Source organism: Schistocerca serialis, chromosome 7, assembly GCF_023864345.2.
Source record: "Schistocerca serialis cubense isolate TAMUIC-IGC-003099 chromosome 7, iqSchSeri2.2, whole genome shotgun sequence".
NCBI classification, from domain to species: Eukaryota; Metazoa; Arthropoda; class Insecta; order Orthoptera; family Acrididae; genus Schistocerca; species Schistocerca serialis.
The window spans coordinates 572,899,452-572,917,329 of NC_064644.1; the positions used below are offsets into that span (position 1 = coordinate 572,899,452).

The following is a 17,878-nucleotide window of genomic DNA, read 5'->3' on the forward strand; positions in this document are numbered from 1 at the left end:
TTTGAACCAGATGGCTTTAAGTCGGAGGGATAGACCAGGTATCTTTAGAACCTGCGATAGTGTTGATTGTACATTCTAGTTGGTATTAAGTGCTGAGTATCGAAATAAGGATTCATTCACTAAAGACGCATTAGCAGAACTTGCACATTTCTGAGGAGGAATGGGGTCATGAAAAGGAGAGGCTCTTGAACTACGTGTTTGACGATAAGTGCCGGCCTGTGTGGCCGAGCGGTTGTAGGCGCTACAGTCTGGAACCGCGCGACCGCTACGGTCGCAGATTCGAATCCTGTCTCGGGCATGGATGCGTGTGTTGTCCTTAGGTTAGTTAGGTTTAAGTAGTTCTAAGTTCTAGGGATCTGATGACCTCAGATGTTAAGTCCCATAGTGCTCAGAGCCACTTGAACCATTTTTGACGATAAGTGGAAACGGGAAACTGAGATGAGTAAGGTGTGTTTGGAGAAGAATGATCAGAATGGCTTTGGGCGCAGGATAAAAGATATGCATAATCTGGAATAACGTCCACATAAAGTCGACAGGTACCTGTAAATCTGAATAATTAAATGCCACTTTGAACCTTAGCAAACGGAAAAATCCATGCTGAAATCAATAATCCCCCAAATGAGATCTGAGCATATTCTAGATGTCCTTGTTTACCCTCATGATCTTCCAGCAAGCGTCTTCGCAATATGTCCTTAGTGGTTCGAAAGTAATACGGCGCAGTCGCTGAAGGTGGTACGTGATACGAATCGGTAGGATTATAGTAATTTCCTTATCTCTAGGTACTTCTAACAAATTGGCATTTTTCATATGCCAAGCAGGGTCATCCAAGAAAAGATTATTTTTTCTTGAAGGCTTTCTGAGAGATAAATGGTTTAGCAACCGATCTATGAACAAGTCTGCGTTAATGTAGTCTGACTCAGGCCTTAATTGGTAACTGTGCCAGGCGGTGATCCCCTTTGAAGCTCCAGTTCTCTGTACACGCCCTTCATTATGCAGTAATGGGGCAAGCAGAGGCCTTTGCATTACAGGAAGCCAAAACAGTTACTGTCTCGCCATTGTGTCAACGCTTTGATTAAAGATTCAAAGTAATCAATTATTTCCTTCCTGTTCATGCCGCCGGCCGGAGTGGCCGTGCGGTTCTGGGCGCTACAGTCTGGAGCCGAGCGACCGCTACCGTCGCAGGTGCGAATCCTGCCTCGGGCATGGGTGTGCGTGATGTCCTTAGGTTAGTTAGGTTTAATTAGTTCCAAGTCCTAGGCGACTGATGACCTCGCATAGTGCTCAGAGCCTGTTCATGCCTTCTGTTCTTGGACGAGAGCAGCCTTCACTTTCCTTTAAACAGAAGGAATGTAGCCGTACTTTTTATGTTATTTTCTCACTTTTATTGAACGTATTTTTTTCAAACCTAGTATGTCGGCTTCTTATGGGCTACCTCCGTAACATCTCCTCACAGTGGGACAAATTCTGCAGAGTGGAATTCAAGCGTGCGGTTCACCATTTTATTGTCATCAGGGTAATTATGATGGAGGTCCGAGAATTTAGCGGAGTTATTTTCTTTATTCAAGTCCTTGGAGTTTTCTCAGGTACGTCGAATTGCTTGCTCGCTTCCCTCAGAGAAAGAGTTTTTGTCATTCCAGCGTTGGCCGCGTTTCTCGAACCATCGTCAGTCCAAGAAGATCGGTTACAGGTGTTCAGCTTGATGTATTTAACCTGCAATCACAATATAGGCGATTTACACACGCTGTACTACACTGTAAGAGTGAAATTGCAGCAGAATAGACTGATACCCGTCCTAGATTAGGTTTTTAGTCCTGTTGCCTTCATGCGAGAGTGAAGAAGATGCACCTAACTTTTCCTGGGTAAAAATGTCTGAATAACGTCGAACACTTCTGGCATTACTATTAACCTATGTATCCCTTGCATCTTTCGCTTTTTCATTAATTCCTTTGTATACGAATTGTATAAAAGTATTGTACTGTGTTAGTGAAATTTCAGACACCTAGCCCATCCAGTCGGTGGGAAGACTCCCTCCTAAGACATGCGAATACGCTCACAATGTCGCAGAATTCGCAGCACGCCTGGCGTTAACAGCCACTAACCCGTTACTAACGGACTGGTGCTGCCACATAGCGACAAGAATGAAAACGTGAAGTGCGCCTTCTCTCCCACACTCGTCAACTCACCTAGCATTGTCCCATACCTAAAGGGGAAAGAGATGTATGTCTGCCCAGGAAACGATGAAGAAAAGAAATAATAGGTGGAAATGGTTTGTAAACCAGTAATGTAGTCCAGGAATGTAGACGAAAGTAATGATGAAATACTAATGCAATGAAATCTGGAGTACTGTTGCAGGTTTCGGAGTCCTCATCAGATAGGCGCGACAACAGGCGTCGGATGAATCCAGGAAGGCGCCGCTAGGGCAGTAACAGCAAGGTGCAGCCCAACCGAAAGCGTGGCAGAAATGTTCGGGGAACGAAAACGAGTGCCCGTGGAATAGAGGCGACACAGTTCTTGAGAAATCGTACCGGAGAAATTTAGAGAACGTGTATTCGAAGAAGAGTGTGCAGCCATTATGCTGCCTGCCCCGTGGACGTTACGTAGGGTTCATGAGAATACGATAGGAGATGTTAAGACACGTACGAAGGCACACAGGCAGTCATATTTCCCATGCACACAACGCAGATGGAGCAGATAACAAAAGCAATAATACTGGAACAATGCATCTTCCGCCATGGAATATATAGTAGCTTCCGTAATACCTATCCAGATGCAGGTGTTTCGACATAGGTCGGCACAGCACAGGTGCATACAAATGTCTTGCGAATTTTCAAAGGAAACGTCATGGAGACCTACAAGATGGAGCGTACCCACCAGCCTTTACAGAAATGTAAAGGCTGCTGTTCAAATTACCGACTGTGTGAACCAGACGTGGTCGCGTTGTGTAAACCCGTACTGTGACGCCAGGAGCTGGGCCAGCCGGTGTGAGGAAGAGGAATGCAGTATGGCAGCGCCCGTCGTCTTCAGAATCTTCACGCGAGGATATCTCCCCCGCGATGTCGTGTGCAGAACCGGAAGTCGTCTTCAAAGGCGGCAGTGGGTCACTCTCGTCTGTTGTGCAGGGCAAGTGGGGGCAGCATCCGGCAACCCGCGGGCCCGACTCTCGTACTTAGTTAAGCTCCTGGGACTCCTCGTCACTGGATCGCCAGTCGCGTGGGACACCATATCCAAACATTTATTAACTTATTTAGTTTATTTATAGCTTGATCAGGTTAGGGCCTTAAGGTCCTGTCTTATAACTGATCAGGAACAACATATATCAAAGATATTATAGAAACATTCACAGGAATAATTATAATGAAATAATAACTAACATTAGTAATGATAATAATAATCATTAATTCCAGAAATCACAGTCGGTGAAGGGTTTACCTAAGCTGAACAGTATAGGAGACTCCACACCAACAGAGAGGAGACCCTGGTCACGTAAGACCAGAACTTTAAAACAAACACGTTACAGCTACAGCTGGTAGTATAGCTCGTCGCTAGAAAACTTGCTTATTGTAGCAGGGGTGCCAGGTTCGACTCTTGGGCTCGAGAAAGGTGTCTGTGTAGAAGAATTATTGTCCTTGACCAAAACAAGGACCAAAGCATATTAATTATCTATTTCATGGCATACCAACATATGACAGCTAAATTATTAACAACACAGAATGCAACACATTGTGCTTCAGAATTGCAATATCACATAAATGTTACCAAATTTTTATTGCAATAAAAAACTATGAATATAATGAATATCATAAATGATGTTCCTTTAAACCAGTTCTAGACTGACAGATCTTTATAATTACATTATGTATAACATAGATGTTCAAATGCATGTCTGCCTCGTTGTATGCATTGTGTAAACACCTCCTCGTTTTAAAATGGACAGCTCTTAACATATCTGCAGATACTGATGCGCAGGCATGACGTATTAGTTCTTTTAACACAACTGGATTTTCCGGTTCCATTTTATAAATCCTAGATTTGGTATATGTTGTGTACATAGTTCCGTGTAGTCAGCATGCACACAACTTTCCCACTAGAGCGCGCGCCGCTAAGCACAACAGCGCAGGCGCGGCGCTCGTCTGTCTCCACACTACGAGATAGCGCTGCCTTAGAGACGGACCAAATTCTGCTTCCGCCGATCTGCATATTAATATGTAACACAGCCAATGAGATTGCTGCTAACGTAGAACCTTTAGTCCCCTCGGATCACACTCGCGCAGTGATACCTGAACGCGCGAGGTATTATAATGGGTGTACAGACCTCTGATTAGTCAGTCTGCAATAGTCTGCATTAGTCTGTACAAGTCTGCATTTATCTCCACCTGTCTGTACCAGTCTGCATTAGTCTGTACCAGTCTATAGTCAAGTTTCAGTCTGCACCTAAGAAGATAAATGTATAGACATTTTTGTCAAGTATCGGAGGTATGTGAGAATAAGCTTAACGTACCAAGACCAAAGGAACTTCAGAATGTCAATAGTAAACAGCATCCAGAATCAAGTTACGTAATGTCTATCCTTTTTATTATTTTAATAAATGTGTGTGAAAATTAATCAAGTTCTGTTTAAAGTTGGTCATCGTCAATCTGCTACTCCAAGCGTGCAAGTGGCATTTCTATCGTCTGACCTAACGGTAGAAGATAAACACGCCACAATAAGACCACGAGACATATTGCTGACACTCGCCTACTTCGTTAGAGCGACAAGTCAATAATCTGATGGTGTGTTTACTGAAGGTCTTACAGTACGCACACCACAGTGTAATCCCATAAGAAAAAAATGCAAGACGATCTCGATAGCCATGGAATGCAACGAGCGTGACCTGTCCACCGCTCAGGGCACTGACCGTTGAGATATTCCTCAACTGCTGCACAGTAATCGAGTGGTGCACGGTCGGGCTGAAACCAGTGACTCACAGTTAACTGAAGCGGGATGTCTTGTAGCAGAGGCTCAAGTTTCAACTCACTCTCTAAGAATTGCAAATACAGCCGACTAGTTGGTCCGGGAGCCAAATAAATTGGGTCAATGGTGAGGTCTCCTAGAATGCCGCATCGTACGTTAACACCCCAGCGTGCTTGAATGTGATGTGGTGGTAATCGTGAGGATTTGCCGGAGCTCAGTGTCTATTGGCAGTGGTGTCATTGGCGAAACAGCATTCATCTCCCCGTAAAATCTGCCTGCTGAAATCCGGATTTACAGCTAGTTTATTTACGAGACGTGTGCAGAAAGATGCCTTTGTACTTCGATATCCCTAGGTCCGCTGCAGCTCTTCTTTGTCCTAAACACGATGAGAGATAGATATCACTGGGCGAGATGTAATGACTTTCATACTGTTAATAATAATGACCATATTATTATTATAGGGACAAGTAACACAGCAACCTAAAAGCAATACCACGACAACACTTTCTTTTATACTACATTGTGCGTACGCGTTATTTTCATTAAGCTATGTTTATCGTGCTTAGGATGTGCTCCACAATACTCAGTAACGTTCAGGGCAACATCGGGTGCGTATCGCATTGGTCTACCGTTACACGTCGTACCTTGAAAGTTGCCTCGGTTCTGAAAAGCATCCCTATACGTGTAAAGCCGCGTGGGATTAGCCGAGCGGTCTACGGCGCTGCAGTCATGGACTGTGCGGCTGGACCCGGCGGAGGTTCGAGTCCTCCCTCGGGGATGGGTGTCTCTGTATGTCCTTAGGATAATTTAGGCTAAGTAGTGTGTAAGATGAGGGACTGGAGCTTAAGTCCCGTAAGATTTCGCACACATTGTTGTTGTTGTTGTGGTCTTCAGTCCTGAGACTAGTTTGATGCAGCTCTTCATGCTACTCTATCCTGTGCAAGCTACTTCATCTCCCAGTACGTACTGCAGCCTACATCCTTCTGAATATGCTTAGTGTATTCGTCTCCCTCGACGACTTTTACCCTCCACGCTGCCCTCCAATACTAAATTGGTGATCCCTTGATGCCTCAGAACATGTCCTACCAACCCATCCCTTCTTCTAGTCACGTTGTGCCCCAAACCCCTCTTTTCCACAACTCTATTCAGTACCTCCTCATTAGTTATGTCATCTACCCATCTAATCTTCAACATTCTTCTGTACCACCACATTTCGAAAGCTTCTATTCTCTTCTTGTCTAAACTACTCATCGTCCACGTTTCACTTCCATACATGGCTACACTCCATACAAATACTTTCAGAAACGACTTCCTGACACTTAAATCTATACTCGATGTAAACAAATTTCTCTTCTTCAGAAACGCTTTCATTGCCATTGCCAGTCTACATTTTATATTCTCTCTACTTCGACAATCATCAGTTATTTTGCTCCCCAAATAGCTAAACTCCTTTACTACTTTAAGCGTCTCATTTCCTAATCTAATACCCTCAGCATCTCCCGACTTAGTTCGACTACATTCCATTATCCTCGTTTTGCTTTTGTTGATGTTCATCTTATATCCTCCTTTCAAGACACTGTCCATTCCGTTCAACTGCTCTTCCAAGTCCTTTGCTGTCTCTGACAGAATTACAATATCATCGGCGAACCTCAAAGTTTTTATTTCTTCTCCATGGTTTTTAATACCGAATTTTTCTTTTGTTTCCTTTTCTGCTTGCTCAATGTACAGATTGAACAACATCGGGGAGAGGCTACAACCCTGACTCACTCCCTTCCCAACCACTGCTTCCCTTTCACGTCCCTCGACTCTTATAACTGCCATCTGGTTTCTGTACAAATTGTAAATAGCCTTTCGCTCCCTGTATTTTACCCCTGCCACCTTCAGAATTTGAAAGAGAGTATTCCAGTCAACATTGTCAAAAGCTTTCTCTAAATCTACAAATGCTAGAAATGTAGGTTTGCCTTTTCTTAATCTAGCTTATAAAATAAGTCGTAGTGTCAGTATTGCCTCACGTGTTCCCATATTTCTACGGAATCCGTATTGATCTTCCCCGAGGTCGGCTTCTAGCAGTTTTTCCATTCGTCTGTAAAGAATTCTAGTTAGTATTTTGCAGCCGTGACTTATTAAACTGATAGTTCGGTAATTTTCACATCTGTCAACGCCTGCTTTCTTTAGGATTGGGATTATTATATTCTTCTTGAAGTCTGAGGGTATTTCGCCTGTCTCATACATTTTGCTCACCTGATGGTATAGTTTTGTCAGGACTGGCTCTCCCAAGGCTGTCAGTAGTTCTGATAGAATGTTGTCTACTCCCGGGGCCTTGTTTCGACATAGTTCTTTCAGTGCTCTATCAGACTCTTCACACAGTATCATATCTCCCATTTCATCTTCATCTACATCCTCTTCCATTTCTATAACATTGCACTCAAGTACATCGCCCTTGTATAGACCCTCTATATACTCCTTCCACCTTTCTGCTTTCCCTTCTTTGCTTAGAACTGGGTTTCCATCTGAGCTCTTGATATTTATACAAGTGTTTCTCTTTTCTCCAAATGTCTCTTTAATTTTCCTGTAGGCAGTATCTATCTTACCCCTAGTGATATAAGCCTCCCTATCCTTAAATTTGTCCTCTAGCCACGCCTGCTTAGCCATTTTGCACTTCCTATCGATATTTTTGAGAAGTTTGTATTCCTTTTTGCCTGATTCTTTAACTGCATTTTTATATTTTCTCCTTTCGTCAATTAAATTCAGTATTTCTTCTGTCACCCAAGGATTTCTACTAGCCCTTGTCTTTTTACCTATTTGATCCTCTGCTGCCTTCACTACTTCATTCCTCAAAGCTACCCATTCTTCTTCTACTGTATTTCTTTCCCCCTGTTTTTGTCAATTGTTCCCTTATGCTGTCTCTGAAACACTGTACAACCTCTGGTTTAGTTTATCCAGGTCCCATCTCCTTAAATTCCCACCTTTTTGCAGTTTCTTCAGTTTTAATCTACAGTTCATAACCAATGGATTGTTGTCAGAGTCTACATCTGCCGCTGAAAATGTCTTACAATTTAAAACCTGAAACTTCCTGCAGATTAAAACTGTGTGCCGGACCGAGACTCGAACTCGGGACCTTTGCCTTTCGCGGGCAAGTGCTCTACCAACTGAGCTACCCAACCCCGACTCACGCCCCGCCCTCACAGCTTTACTTCTGCCAGAACCTCGTCTCCTACCTTCCAAACTTAACAGAAGCTCTCTGGCGAACCTTGCAGAACTAGCACTCCTGAAAGAAAGGAGACGAGGTACAGACGGAAGTAAAGCTGTGAGGACGGGGCGTGAGTCGTGCCTGGGTAGCTCAGTTGGTAGAGCATTTGCCCGCGAAAGGCAAAGGTCCCGAGTTCGAGTCTCCGTCTGGCACACTGTTTTAATCTTCCAAGAAGTTTCATATCAGCGCACACGCCGCTGCAGAGTGAAAATCTCATTCTGGAAACATCCCCCAGGCTGTGGCTAAGCCATGTCTCCGCAATATCCTTTCTTCAATTTCGTCGTCATCTGCAAAGCTAGTTGTCAAATAAATTTGTATTACTGTGTTAGGTGTGGACTTCGTATCTATCTTGGCCACAATAATGCGTTCACTATGCTGTTTATAGTAGCTCACCCGCATCCCTACTTTCCTATTCATTATTAAACCTACTCCTGCATTACCCCTATTTGATTGTGTATTTATAATCCTGTATTCACCTGACCGGAAGTCTTGTTGCTCCTCCCACCGAACTTCGCTAATTCCCACTATATCTAACTTTAACCTATCCATTTCCCTTTTTAAATTTTCTAACCTACCTGCCCCATTAAGGGATCTGACATTCCACGCTCCGTTGCGTAGGACGCCAGTTTTGTTTCTCGTGATGACGACGTCCTCCTGAGTAGTCCCCGCCCGGAGATCCGAATGGGAGACTATTTTACCTCCGGAATATTTTACCCAAGAGGACGCCATCATCATTTATCCATACAGTAAAGCTGCATGCTTTCAGCCGTTCGCAATACCATCAGAGCAAGGCCGTTTTGGTTAGTGTTACAAGGCCAGATCAGTCAATCATCCAGACTGTTGCCCCTGCAACTACTGAAAAGCTGCTGCCCCTCTTCAGGAACCACACGTTTGTCTGGCCTCTCAACAGATACCCCTTCCGTTGTGGTTGCACCTACGGTACGGCCATCTGTATCGCTGAGGCACGGAAGCCTCCCCACCAACGGCAAGGTCTATGGTTCATGGGGGTTCGCACACATTATACGTGTAAAAATATGCAGAGGAAGTAGAAATCGCGTTGGAAAGCGTTTTGAATACAACGTCTGGCCGCAGCTGCACTGCAGATCAGTTCCAGATTGGTGTATTCTTTGCTGGAGTACGTTGCAGTTGTTACCTGTTTGACTGTAAGATCTAACTCGAACTTCAAACAAACGGCCACGTAGACTTGTCAGAGCGGAACCAAGAGGAAAACGCACGCAGACGGCGGCACAGTTCGGTGGAGGTGCGCTCGACAGCAGTGGCGAGGCAGCCCTTCTTGCAGTAACGTATGCAGGGAACATAAAACCACAGAGGATGGCCTGCGTGGGCCACACGGCACAGTGATCTTGAACTTTATCCATTGATGCTAAACACAGTCAGTGTCGGAGATGAAATTTTCACGCAGACCCCTCAGTCTATAATCCGTTGCCTGTCGCTTTTGCTAAGGAGAAAGATGTTACTGCCTTTATTTGTAATACTATTTTCCTCCATATTCAGTGATGCCGTAACGGCCTCGCGATTACCGATTCCCCGTTCTGCGCCAACCGAGTTGAAAAGTTCGGGTCTGTTTCTCATCAGCAGGTTGAAATGGGTTCAAATGGCTCTGAGCACTATGGTAGTTAACATCAGTCCCCTTGAACTTAGAACTACTTAAACCTAATTAACCGAAGGACATCACACACATCCATGCCCGAGGCAGGATTTGAACCTGCGACCGTAGCAGTCGCGTGGTTCCAGACTGAAGTGCCTAGAACCGCTCGGCCACCGCGGCCGACCATCAGCAGGTCTAAGACGTTTCTTTCACGAGTCGGTTCTGTGAATAACTGCTGCAGAAACTTTTCGGGCGAGGCACTCGGAACAATTTTGCACGACTATCTGCTCCTGTGAGCCGGCGTACCCACTCGGGTCCCAGACTGGGAGAGGCTAACGCGTGTCCTAAAAGCGCCGTCTAGCAGTTAAAAGCATGAGGGACGGTGCACAGAGCCGGCTCGGCCCGCCGCTGCCGCTGCCGCTGCCGCTGCTACTGCCGCCGGTCCGGAGTGCCTGGAGACACGCCACTGTGCGACACGCACCGGCGGTGGCCAGAGACCGCCTGGCGACGTCGCGGCGCTTGCTTACGGCGCCGAGGCACGAACACCACCGGCCGCGTCTCTCTGACCCACAGTCGTGGGGCAGTCTACGTAATTGCACCCTAAACTGCCTGACGCTTGAAGGTACTCAACTGGTGTGCCAAAGTTTCTTGTAAGCTCTAACTCGATAAACGTGAAGGCGTTCAGCAAAACACACACACACACACACACACACACACACACAGTTAATAGTTTGCACCCAAACTTTAGTTTTTTTTCATCAGTGATGCAACTGTATTTACGTAGCTTATACAATCAAATACCAAGTTTGGCTTATTACCTATTGTGCCCCTACAGTCCTGTCACGGTAAAGCCACGTATAACACTCCTGTATGTTGCTGCTCTACCATAACCTTAAAGTTGAAGGCAGGTTGTGAAATAAAACTATCTTGTTAAAGCAATTATGGTATAACGCAACAGGGTAGTGTTACCCTCTGAGAGGAATTTTGTTATGTTGACCGTGTTGTACCTAACGGAGGTGGCGTATCGGAAGCGAAAGTCAGAAATACGTAAATATTTGAACAGTAATAAATAATATTTAACCTGTCCACACCGTTTAAAGGATAAAGAAAATGGTCGCCAGCCTAGCTAGGCAAGAGAATGATTAACATTCTTGTTCAAGAAAATAGTTATTAGTAACTTCAATGGACAAACACCTATACTTTCCCACACGTGAATGCAATGAACTCCGACACCTGCATATGTTCACGGTTAAGATTGGAAGCTGACAGAGCAGGACAGACTATTTCCATAAATACAGCAGATAATGAAACACACTATTACTTTCAGGGCTTATTCAAACTAAATCGTCTTTATAACATTACTATTAATATTCACTGCAGAATCATTAATTGGACATAAGTTCAATATTATTGTTAAAATATTTTCCTAGCTGACATAAAATTATAAATGTAGTCCACTGCAAAATTATGTACTGGTCACAGGTTAAATATCTCTCAACTAAATATTATTCTATTTAGAATGAAAGTTAAATGGAATTCACTAATAGGTTACTTCTCACTGTCTTTTGAATAAGGAAATTATTGTTTTCATAAGTAGTGGAAAAGGATAACCTGTGAATCTTATCACACTATTAATATGCACATAACCTGTGGAACTTATCACACTATTAATATGCACTTTCAGTACCCAAAAGAAACAAGTGCTTAGCAAGCATGAGTATATAACTTTCCACAACTGTAATTCACGACTTTTAATGCACTGAGGCACAATGTTGACAAATTTGCAAGATACTGACTCACCTTGTACGATTTACAGCAGGCAGCAATGTGATCATTTACTAAGCAAAACTTTATAAGACTCGGCCTTAAGAACTTGTAATTTTGTAGTTGGCAAACACACTTTAATAAGCAGTTTTAATAGGAAAATTATTTTCAGTAAGCATCATTTACTTTAACTCACTCTCTTGCCACATTAACTTTAACTTTCTTTTTACTATGTTCAACAGGCATTAATTAGCAAAACACCGTCTTTAATATTCTTTCAGTAGGGACACTCGGTAATCACTTTAGTTCAAACGGACAGGAACCTGAGAGGTGTTATGATAAGGAAAAAATTAAGGTAGATACATAAATTCAGTTATAAGTTACCTTATATTCGTGCACACTAAAACATCCAATGAGCTGATCCTTCACTGTACATTACTATAGTATTCGGTTACAGTGATTGTGTTGTGTCGGTATCTGGGCCGACACCGTGAAGTTGAGATGGCTGAAAAGGCAAGCTAGACTAACGCAGACGGGCGTGAAGTACTGGAACAGGATACGTAATTAATGTTAGGAAGAAAAGTACGGAGCAGGTTTAATACTTAACTTTACTCAATCATTGAGGTACATCGATCTTGACGATACACAGGAGACTTTAAGTACAATCACTGTATGGCTAATGGCGCCTTGCTAGTTCGTAGCCATTAACTTAGCTGATGGCTATTCTGTCTCTCGGCTAATGAGAGAGAAAGGCTTCGTACATCTGGTCGGTAGCTAGGTTCTCGTACAACTGGGGCGAGTGCTCTCTCGTATCACGAGACCTGCCTTGGTGGTGGCGCTAGGTCTGCGATTACACAGTGGCGACACGCGGGTCCGACATGTACTAAATGGACCGCGGCCGATTTAAGCTACCACCTAGCAAGTGTGGTGTCTGGCGGTGACACCACAGATTGCACAATGTGGTGGCAACAGCATGTTGGTAGGTGGATTTGCATTCAGAATTGCTGGACTCTGTCCCTTCTTGGTGGCGATGATAGATACCAATTCCAGAATAGCTCCAGCTATTTATCCATCCATCCGAGGCATTGGTAAGCGGCAGGAAAAGCCTCTCTCGGAACCAGCACAATATACAACTTTTACATGGGCAGTGCACAGTTTGGTAGCTCGTCCCCGACTGACTCTTGTTCCACCTTTTCTAGCTAGGCCAACCACAACTTGCGCGCGCTACTCAGTTCCGTTCCCGAGGGGAACCACTACACCTTTTTCATACAAACTAGCTAAGAATCCAAATAGACATTTTAAATAAAACAGAACCTTTGCACATATTGACATTTCTACTAAAAATTATTTTAAAAAAATTACAATCATATACAGTAAGTTTTGTATCCGTCCAATTGAGACAAAGAATTTAAATGACAGATACACTACATAGCATAGAATCAAACCATGACATCAAAGTTTTTACAAAGAAAGGAGTATACAATTTTGTGTTATCGATTCAGTCAAACAACATTTACAGAAGCTCAACGATGTAACATTAAATAAAACAAAAGCAAAATAAATCAGTAGAGTATTAGAGCTATGGTGTTACAACTGGTTTTATATCGAATGAAACAAGTTTACTGCTAGCTGTCACAGTTTATTTACGAGGGTAATCCCAAAAGTAAGGTCTCCTATTTTTTTTATAAGTACATAGACCTGTTTATTTCTACAATGGTTCACATCAGCTTACAGCTTGAACATTTAGCTATTTTTCGACATGATCACCATTTCTGTCGATGCATTTTTGTAGACGCCGTGGCAGTTTTTGTGTGCCCATGTCATACCAGCTCGCCGCCATGTTGCGAAGAAGGATGCCGCCAAGGGTGTGATTGTTGCTTGGTCTCAGGTGTAAAGTGGTATGCCCGGGTTTCCTCACCCGTGACCGTTGAGTCCAGAAAGTTGTCCTGTTCGGCTGCAAGCGGTGAGGAAATGCGCAGGAAGCATCTCCTCGTTGCCGCATATGGTCCTCAGTCAGCATGCGCGGCACCCGTCTTGCGCACACCTTCCGGTAGTTCAATGTTTCCGTTAAAATTCTGTGAGCGGTGCTTCGGGAAAACTCAGGGACCAACGTGCAGACACCATCCAGGGTGATCCGCCGATTTTCACGCATTCTTTGCTCAACCTTCAACACTGTCTCCTCATAAATTGACGGTCTCCCACTCCTTTGTTCGTCGTGAATCTTCGTCCGACGTGCTGCAAACTCTCTACACCACTTACGAACGTTTTTGACATCCATGCACGACTCACCATACACTTCCGTCAATTGGCGATGGATTTCAATCGGCGCAGTGCCCTAGCGTTCAGAAACTGAATAACTGGGAGCAATTCGCACTTCGCGGTAACATCCAACGGGAGCTCCGTCCTCAACAGATGCCAAGCCAAGACTGAGCATCTGAGCGCGGCGTGTGCATGTTTACACACAGCGCGTGAAGCACTCTTCATAGCAGTGTGACCAACTACCACAGAACAGAGTTCTGTACTTATAAAAAAATAGGAGACCTTACTTCTGGGATTACCCTCGCACATCCACGACGCACTTCGAAGTTGTAGACCACTATCATTACGTCGCCTTACATGTGCTGTAGCACTAATTGTGGGTGTTCTGTTACGATATTGGGGCAACTTGTGGCATTGTGTAGTGGAGAAACAAAAACAGAACAATAGAATGGCGTCATTTACAAATACACCATCGCACCAACAGCTCCTGGTAGCTTGAAACTATGTGTACATCAACTAACTGCATTAATTGTATATCTGTCTGCATAATTTTCAAGCACTAATCAATGTCTTATTCCAACCTCCAGTTAGTTACATACACAGTCCTAAGGACGCCCTCCTCTGGTAACGTTTTCTCTCCTCCAGTGACTCTTTCCACCTTCTCTCTCTCTCTCTCTCTCTCTCTCTCTCTCTCTCTCTCTCCTACCCTCTTCCCATCTGTCTGTCTCACTTTCTCCCTCCCTCCCTCTCCCTCTCTCTTTCTTCTTTCTTTCTCCCTAGACGAAATTCTTATTTATGTATAATTTTACCACTGCTGGTAACATAATTATTCTGTGTTAAGTTTTACAACGTGTCTCCTGATTATATAAACGAGTATGAAACTTTAAGTTCTATAAACTTGACAGAATGGTATTTGTATATCACCTGAAATATTTATTCCAACGCATGCATTCAGCAACTCAAAGATCTCTACAATCGTTTGAAACTTATTCTGAAATAATGATGTTGATACGATTCATTTTACTTGTACTTCGAGATAATGCTCCTCTTTTGCTATACGTTCTCTGCATCCTAGTAGTTCCCGAACACCATCCCTGTTCACAACATATGACAGTTTACATGTGATGTCTTACGACCGAGAAAGTAATGTGTGATCACTGGAGATATTCTATTTTACTTGTTTTATTTTCAGTGATAGATATGCGTTGAGTTTTTAGTCAAGTAGCCCGAAAAACCGTGTTCTGGAATTGTGGTTTTGTTCCTCTACTATACAGTGCCACAAGATACCTCAAAATCGTAAGAGAACACACACATTTCACACTGACACATGTAAATCCTCCTGATGATGGAGGTTTAAACCTTCGAAACACGTCGTGGATATAAATAAACAGTGACTGGTGACAGCAAACTTATTGTTTCATTCGATATCAGTAACACTCACCGTAAAGCCTAACCTATAATGTTCGCATTTAAGTGACTGGTTTGAAGCGGCCCGCCACGAACTCCATTCTTGGGCGGAACTCTTCATCTGTGTGCAGTTGCACCCTACATTCTCAGTTATTTGTTGGCTATATCCCAATCTTTGTCTTTCATTACACTTTTAATCACTCTTCACAGCTCCCTCTGGTACCAAGCCAATATCCTGTTATCCTGTCCCTTTTTCTCGCCACTGTTTGCTATAAATTCCATTCCTCGCTGATTTTGAACAAAACCTCCTCATAGTTTATCTGATAAGTCCACCTAATTTTCAAGTCCTTGTGTAACACCACATATCAAATGATTCTGTTCTCTTCTTTTCCGGCTATCCCACAGTCTACGATTAATTGCCATACAATGCAAGGCTCAAAATGCACATTCTCACAAATTCCCTCGTCAGATTAAGGCCGATGTTCAATACTAGCAGACTTCTCTTTTCCATAACCGAGCCCTTTAGTACGCTAATATGTTTTTCATCTCCTTTGGTCTTCCTTGGCATGCTTTATTTCGCTTTCAAATTACTTAATATCACTTCTGCCACTCCTCGGTACTTTCGGGTTTATTCGGTTTACCCTCAATCCATATTCTGTGCTCATTACACTGGTCATTCATTTCAGCAAGCCCTGTAATACTTCTTTGCTTTCACAGACGACAGTAAGGACAGTAATGTAATCAGCGAAACTTGTCACTGATATCCTCTCATCCTGACTTTCAATCCCACTCTAGAAACTTTCTTTTATTTCCACCATTCCTTCTTCGATGCATAGACTGAACACTAGGCGCCTTTGCTCATGGCCTTCCATTCTGATTGTTCCATGAAGCATAATGATCCATTATAAGTGTGTTCTTAAAATAAAAAATCTGTTATTGCGGATCATGACGTCATTATAGCAAATTTGGTCACGAAACTTATTAAAATCAGGAAAGAAGCCTAAGAGAGTGTTTCTGCTAGATAGAGCAGATATCTGGTAGCACCTCATTTAGAGATTGAGGAGACGTCACTTAGGTCGAGTAAGATTGACGTAGAGGTATTATAGGCAAAGTTCGTTTGTCAATCGTGGTGTGGAAAGTTATGTGTCTAGTATGTGGATAAAGGATGGAAAAAACCCGCCATGATTTAATAAGGAAATTAAGAAGGTGCTGAGAAAGCGCAGGCTGTTGCACTCTCGATTCAAAAGAGGACTTACAAATGACGACAAGCAAAGGTTAGTAGGGATTTGTGCGTCTACGAAAATATCGATGTGCGAAGCTTGCAACAACTACCACCGCCATACCTTAGCAAAAAATCAAGCAGAGACCCAGGGGAAATTCTGATCGTACGTAAAAGTGCTAAGCATTTCCTAACGCTTCCACACAGTCCCTTTTTGACAAGTCTGGTGCGGGATAAAGATAGCAAAATGAAACTAGAAGTTTTTAATTTCGCGTTCAAGAAATCGCTCACGCATGAGAATCGCACAAACATACCATCATTTGAAGTCTCTACAGACTCCAGTATGGATGATATAGTAATAAGCGCCCTTGGGCTAGAGGAACAACCGAAAGAAGGTAAGAAAAAGAAATGAGAGAAACAACTGGAAGATTTGAAAGCAAGTAAGTTGTTGTTGTTGTGGTCTTCAGTCCTGAGACTGGTTTGATGCAGCTCTCCATGCTACTCTATCCTGTGCAAGCTTCTTCATCTCCCAGTACGTACTGCAGCCTACATCCTTCTGAATCTGTTTAGTGTATTCATCTCTTGGTCTCCCTCTACGATTTTTACCCTCCACGCTGCCCTCCAATACTAAATTAGTGATCGCTTGATGCCTCAGAACATGTCCTACCAACCGATCCCTTCTTCTTGTCAAGTTGTGCCACAAACTCCTCTTCTCCACAATCCTATTCAATACTTCCTCATTAGTTACGTGATCTACCCATCTAATCTTCAGCATTCTTCTGTAGGACCACATTTCAAAGGCTTTATTCTCTTCTTGTCCAAACTATTTATTGTCCATGTTTCACTTCCATACATGGCTAAACTCCATACAAATACTTTCAGAAAAGACTTCCTGACATTTAAATCTACACTCGATGTTAACAAATTTCTCTTCTTCAGAAACGCTTTCCTTGCCATTGCCAGTCTACATTTTATATCCTCTCTACTTCGACCATCATCAGTTACTTTGCTCCCCAAATAGCAAAACTCCTTTACTACTTCAAGTGTCTCATTTCTTAATCTAATTCTCTCAGCATCGCCCGATTTAATTCGACTACATTCCATTATCCTCGTTTTGCTTTTGTTGATGTTTATCTTATATCCTCCCTTCAAGACACTGTCCATTCCGTTCAACTGCTCTTCCAAGTCTGTCTCTGACAGAATTACAATGTCATCGGCGAACCTCAAAGTTTTTATCTCTTCACCATGGATTTTAATACCTACTCCGAATTTTTCTTTTGGATCCCAGTTCGGTTTTACATAGAGTACTCCACGGCACTGGCCGCTTACCTGGCTTTCATTTTTCACGAGTCTCTCACCTAGCACAAAGTTCCAGTCGACTGGAAAAAAAGGGGTAAGTGACTCCTGCTTGCAAGAAGGG

General features: G+C 43.3%; 1 protein-coding gene and 1 non-coding gene across 2 annotated transcripts in view; one reads left to right on the forward strand and one right to left on the reverse strand.

Moving 5' to 3' along the window:
- LOC126413258 (ras-specific guanine nucleotide-releasing factor 2-like) overlaps positions 1–17,878 on the forward strand; it is a 1,992,910-nt gene that overhangs the window by 206,909 nt on the left and 1,768,123 nt on the right. The window lies entirely within an intron of this gene.
- On the reverse strand, positions 8,040–8,114 carry Trnas-cga (transfer RNA serine (anticodon CGA)). Its single transcript has one exon. It is a non-coding gene; the product is annotated as a tRNA-Ser (tRNA).